This window comes from Monopterus albus, unplaced genomic scaffold, assembly GCF_001952655.1.
Source record: "Monopterus albus unplaced genomic scaffold, M_albus_1.0 scaffold82.1, whole genome shotgun sequence".
NCBI classification, from domain to species: domain Eukaryota; kingdom Metazoa; phylum Chordata; class Actinopteri; order Synbranchiformes; family Synbranchidae; genus Monopterus; species Monopterus albus.
In genome coordinates this window covers 593,647-600,319 of record NW_018127962.1, presented here as the reverse complement: position 1 = coordinate 600,319, position 6,673 = coordinate 593,647, and positions in this window count along the sequence as shown.

Genomic DNA, 6,673 nt, shown 5'->3' with positions numbered 1-6,673 from the left:
TAAGAAAGACAGTAAAAATGGAAGAGGGACACTGTTTATGTCGGACCTGAACGTCAACAACTTTCCCACCATCCCAGTGTTCTGACGAATCCATAATTTCAGTGATGCACTTTGATTTAACTTTTGGTTTGTACAGACTGAATTGTAGACTTAACAGAGTTGCAGCACAGTGACATTTAGCTGCCTTTGTTTGAAAATGAACAATTTAGGCATATATATTGCCTTAACGTTCTTTCTTGATGAAGTGTTGATTTCATGAGCTTGTTAAAGTTACAATGGGGTAAACTATTTCTGATTTTGAAATTGTACTTGATGCTTATACTGGTAAGAGAGTTGAATGTGTTTACAGTGAGTTCACAAATTTAAAGTGCCTGGATAGTGTGAGCAACTTAGGCAGCAATACATAGGAGGTCCATTCATTTCCTGTAGCACTGATTAATCAGGAAATTTCAACATGCACGGACCATCAGAAAGCTTGTCAGATGAGAAGAGTTGGCTATAACATAATGATGACAAACTCTGAAGACATGCTTTGTTCATTTCCACAGGTGCTGGAGTAAAGTGAGCTTCATAGCAAGGTCAGGTAGAGAAGGACATAACCCGGTTCACAGCCTGTTGTTAGAAGAGTGATTGTTAATCAATTTCTTAATTTATTTTGATTTGCAAATAGTCTATAGTTTTAGATTTTATTAAATAGACCCATAAGGAGTGTTTCAGTGCTTCAGAGAATCATCTGTTTTGCTGATTGCTATCAGCTGGTAATTCAGTATTTTGTACTGACATGCTGTAGGGGCCAAGGCCTGGTATTCTCCAGTGTTTGTTCCAAGTAATAGAAGCATCTTTTAGTCAAATAGAAACAGCCTGGCCTGCTCAATCTCAACAGTGGTTTGATTGCATACAATCTCTAATGTTCCTGAGATAATGTAACTCTTTAATTATGCCATTGATGACTTCAACATTTGTTGTCACTGCAGCACTGTACATCATACATTCTAGTCGGTGCTATCCAGACTCTATGTATATATTGTATACACAGTTTATGTACTGCATTTCCTGGAGAACAGAACATACTGGAAAACATCACCACCTCACCCATCAGTTGCAGTTTGTTCATATGCCTGTATAGCTTTGTCAGTATGCATGCATAGTGTGGATGGGGCATTTATATAATGGCTTGTAACCACGTCCAGCATGTAATAATTACGCAAAAGACATTTGTCTGGTAATGGCACGTAATTTCCCCCATCAGGATTCCTCTCAGAGGTGTCCCAGTCTCTGGCATATTGATTTGGCTGTAATGAGAATCTCAGTGGCAAGAAAATTCCCAAAGCTTACAGGCAGTGTTGTGTGCTACAGCGCATCGCTCATGATTTAGAAATTAAATGTTCGCTTTTGTGAATTTAAGTCTAACATTTGCTCATACGCTTGCTAGTATTTGTTTCTCTCTCTCTTGTCTTTTCTAGACCCGAAACTGTCTTTGCTTAGAAAAATAAAACTAACAGGCCAAGGTGAACTCCATGCTAAGATTTATTCACTTACTTTCACATGTTACTGTTAGCATTAGTTAAGTTCATTTCTCACCCCACCTGATCAATTTACCCTGCTTCCACCCTTCAAAGTAGGTTTTTGCATCATCATCCTGCTGTTAAGGCACATCACTGAGGTTTATAAAGCTAATTTATTATTGTTACTGACAATGATGACACTAGTAAAATCAGTTAATACAAATGCTGATTGTTTAAACTTGTTGACAAAACAAGTCAAGCTATATATGCTAAAATTATGCAGCTGTCTTTTGGAAGCACACACTAGGCGCCCACCCAATGATAAGAAGCTTATTAAAACAACTAGTGTGTTTTTGCCAAGTCCTCCCAGCTTTGGGGACATTATTCTGCAATATACACCCCTGTCTGGGAGCAGGGGGATATTGTTTACCGTTGCACAACTCTGAGGAGCCACTTATGCGTGAAAGGCAGATGTGTTTGTACTGTAAACAAGAGAGCGGAGACAGAGAGACTGGGGCAGAGCTATGCCAAGAAATCCTCTTTGGCTGCCAAGGGGCTGCAATGCTAGACTTCATGAAAAATTACAGACAGGAGCACAACAATACATGTTTATGTAATTCTTTGGCAGGGTTTGCCAGTGGCACACGTCTGTATACAATTATACACGCTGAAGACTGTAGCAACTCAACTGCGTGCATCTTGGCATTGAAGATGCTTAGCATGACATCAGTATCTGTGTACATATTGTATATGTCCATCACCTTTGCTGGCCACAGATCATTTAAAAGGAGCAAAACAGCTTTCTTTTTTTTTAATGAATTTAAGATACATTTAAGCATCAGTCCTGTTGACATTATTGAAAGTCTTTTTGCTCTGTCAGCTTCCTGAGGCACTTGACTGCAACCACGTCTATCCAAAGCATTCATTCACTTCTCGCAAAACAGATTATGTCCATAAGTCATTACACAGCATCCACATCCAGATATAGTTCAGCTAATTGATATAATGCCCCTGTAAGCTGCAGCACAATAAGATTTCACTCAGAAATAAACTGTGTCCTCCTTCTTCCCATAAGGTAATTTCACTGATATGCTGTTTATCAAAATCTTTGACTAGAGTAGACCTAGTTATTGCTTTCCACAGTTCAAAATGTAGTTCATCACATCTCTCCTCGAGCTATTTTCTTCTTCCTTGGCCTATATTATGCCTGTTTCCCACATTCATCCTTTTACTTTAGATGATTTGTGATGCACATTGCATCATCAGCAATATGGAAGCAAAGTGGGCGTGCTGGCTCGGCCCATAACTGCAGAATTGGTCTGACCGTGTCAATTTTCCAGTCGCAGGCACAAGATGCACAACCCACATAGTTTATGGCAATGTAAAACATCACATCATTTTTCTAAGCTGTAACAATTTGCTTGTCACTGAAAAAAATGGATATACTTTTTCTGTGGGCACGTATTCTCAGGAGTGTTCTTGGGAGATGAGGGATATACTGTACTGGCCGCCTCGAGAGGCCTAGACAGTGGCACAGGGAAGATACAGACCTGCATACGGAGTGTGTGACCCCGCAAAAATTGTGAAACATGATTTTTACCCGCTCCACATCACCACAATCATGAGAAAAGTTGTTTCTAGCAATCATTGTGGATAAGGAGTGGACTCAGCAGACCATATTCAGAACAGTATAAGCCGACATAGCTTGACTTTTAGTGAGTAAAATGGGTCAGGCTCCAAAAACACCATATCCTTCAACTCCCATAATGCAGCTTGATAGTGTCTTTACATTAGACACTCCCTGACTGGTAAACACCCACGTCTCCAACTACATCCCTCGAGATTTCTTTAGTATTATGTCCAACTCAAGATAACCCCTCTGACATCATTGTGACATCATCTGGGTTATTTTCTTAGACTTAAAACAAGTTCCACTGCAGCTGCTGAGCTATTTTAGACACAGGTTTAGTGCTCCTTGTGAAGAGCCAACTGATCTTTCTCTATTTTCTTTTCATTTACAATTTTAGTATCAAACACTTACATCAAATTAAGCTTTCAGAAACAGGAAAGGACACCTTTGTTCTAATCCACATCATCTCTGTCACTCAGTTTCCCCAGCAAACCTAACTTGGTTATGTGCACCAAAAACTGACAGATATTAGTAGTTTACAAATCCATATTTACTGTACATGATCAGTGTCAAAGGATTGTTTAAAGAATCTCTCTGTTGCACCACTTTTGGTGTTAACATGCACATTACATTTTCTGCATCCCGTGTTAAAAGAGAAGGCTACATTATTAGCATGCAGGAGTTAGTTATAAGTAAATGATCAGTTATTATCAGGAACACTGAAATTTGCCTCTTCAATCAGAATAATCTGTTACATTTTTTTCATTTTGCTTTGGCCTTCTGCTGTTCATTTCTCTCTTCAAGCGCTTTCTGTTTGAAAGTATATTTGCAACTCACCTCACTAAAAAGTAAAAATATATAAAATCTGGCATTTTTAGTATACCAACTCTGTTCTCTCAGAAATAGTTTGAAAGGATATCAGCCATGATTTGATTAGGCCCTCTCAATCCATCAGAAAGTATTTGAATTAGGGAGCGCACTTGGGCATTCAGTTCAGTGCAAGTCTCTTGGCAGGATTTCACTTCAGCTTTTTTATTAGTAATAAAACAATCATCTGCCCCTTTTTGTGGTGTTTTTGAAATACCTGTAAATTTTTATTAATAATTGCTGCTCAGTGGCCATGAATGTCACAGTATGGTCCTGACAGATAGTTGTTAGCACTCTGGATAATTTGATATTTGACCCAACAAGTTTGCTAAATATTATTTGTGCTCTTGTCCTAATTTGACACAAAAAGACCAGTCATTAAGAATTTATGTTTTTTTTGGCTGTATTTGTATTTGCTTGACTCAAATTTCTTGTTTCCTCACTTTTCTAATGGAAACCCCCACTGGTCTTTCTAAAGAGGTTTGTATTCTATAATAGAGATGGATAACTTGGCTCAGTAAATATAATTCACAGCACCATTTGTGAATTCTTGGTGAAAAGCTGAATCTGATGGGTTGTATGCAATTTCCTGTGTGTGTGTGTTTTACTTGGGTATGTATTGTGACGTGCGTGTGCAGTCTCAAATCTGTATTCATGTGTGTGTATGTGTGTGTGTGTGTGTGTGTGTGTGTGTGGCATTGCATGATTATGAGTGTGGGTGAGAGGGAGAGGTGTGTGTTTGTGTGAGGGGGTGATGTATAAACGACTGGTGACATGCATTAAGAGAGCCGTGTGGTGTGAGTGGTGATTGTGTGCGTTTGTGTTCTGAGGACACCAGAACGTATGTGTGGGTGTAAACGCAGTGTGTGCATGTTGTGTTAATGAGGCCGCACGCTTGCTTGTGCTTGCGCTTGTGGGTGTCTGTGTACGTGTGTGTACACACATCTCATCTGCATGGCGCCATGCCCCATTGCTTCCATTGGGGTATGTGAGAACAAAGACTTTCCATTTCCAGCGCTGCTGTGCCTGCAGGGAAAAGCCTGATCATAATTAGCTGAATGATGAGCCTCCGCCATGCACCGCACAGCAGGCCTGTGACTGCCTCTCTGCAGCACCCCTCTCTTTCGCTTGCTCACACTTCACTCCATTTTCTCTACTTCTTCCTCCTCTTCTATTTCTGGCATTTTCTGTCTATTCATTACCTCTCGCGTGTGCTGTATATTGCTCACCATCTATCTTGTATTCTTTTAGTCTGACTCTGCCATCACCTCGGTCTCTCTTTTTTTTTTATCATTCTTTCTCTTCATTTAATTTCTTGGATCCCACTCACTTTATTTTGCCACTCTGTCTTTTCTTATTCTCTCATTGCTCTTCTGTCACACCCTGTTTTTTATCTTCCATTTCCTCTGAAGATGGAAAAAGTAGGGCTGGGACAAAATTGACTTTAAACTGTCTTATGCAAGATCAGACTCAGGAATAGCATTTGCATACTTAAACACCAATATGCCACAGTGTAGAATCAGGAATGGGTGATGGTGCGTATAGTACAACAACTCTTGAATCATCATTCAACAATTAATTGTAGTATCTTCCTGTATTACTAAATATTTCAGATTATTTTATTAATGGATAAAAGAATATAATCCCATGTTTTGTGTATTGTTTGAAATCAGTGATTATTAATTTTTAAGCTATTTTAAGGAACCTAGAGACTGTTTAATTACAGTGTACATTTAGGACCATATCATTTTGCTTTACAGCCACAAGTACTGTATTTTAGTTAGATTTTAAAGGCTTTTTAGGGATTTTAAAGGATTCAAAATCCCTAAAAAAAACACTTCATTTCATTTCACAAATGACTTCATTAAAACTTTATCTTCTAAAACAAGTTCTAAAGTCTAAAAAGTTCTATTATCTTTTAAACCCCTGAAATCAAACCACTTTTTTTATTATTTATTATATTATTTAACATTTTACCAACAAGTATGTGTAAAAACAAAGATGGCATCATAGTGCAAAAACTATTTGTTGTGATTTACCTCACACCAGAAGATAAGATGCTTTCAATTTGCTTCTCCTCTCTTCCCTTGATCTTATCAGTTAATTCAGTCTGGCAATAATTCCAAACATTGTAATGTTATTTTCCCCTGTGTTTATGGCTCGAGTGGCCCCGTTTTCCTGCTCACCTCCAGAGTGACTGTTACCATGGTTGTTGACTGTATCGTGACTTAGGCATCAGCTGCGTTTCATTATATTGGGGATTATTAATAACATCTGTTTTGAACCAAACAGCACAGCCCTTCTTCCATGATAGAGTGCCCTGAAAGGCAATAAAAGTTCTGCTTGCTAATAGATGAAAGGAGAAACTGTAAAATAATCTAAGTTGTGTTTGAATCAAGTGGAAATCCCTGCATCTATGTAGAGGGCAGTCATTTGTGTGTTCCACAAGATGTTTGGTGCAGTGATGTGCTTAGTCATTATTAGGACGATTTTAAATTCCTCTCAATTCAGCCTGGATGCTGCCAACCGACTATGAGTTAGCATGTGTGATACTGGTGGCACATTAACAGAAGAGTAAGCATTACATAAAGATGATTTGATGAAACTACTGTAGTTGTGTGATTCAGTCTGTATATGTGTGTTGGGGGGGGAGGGGGGGGGGGGCAGGTTG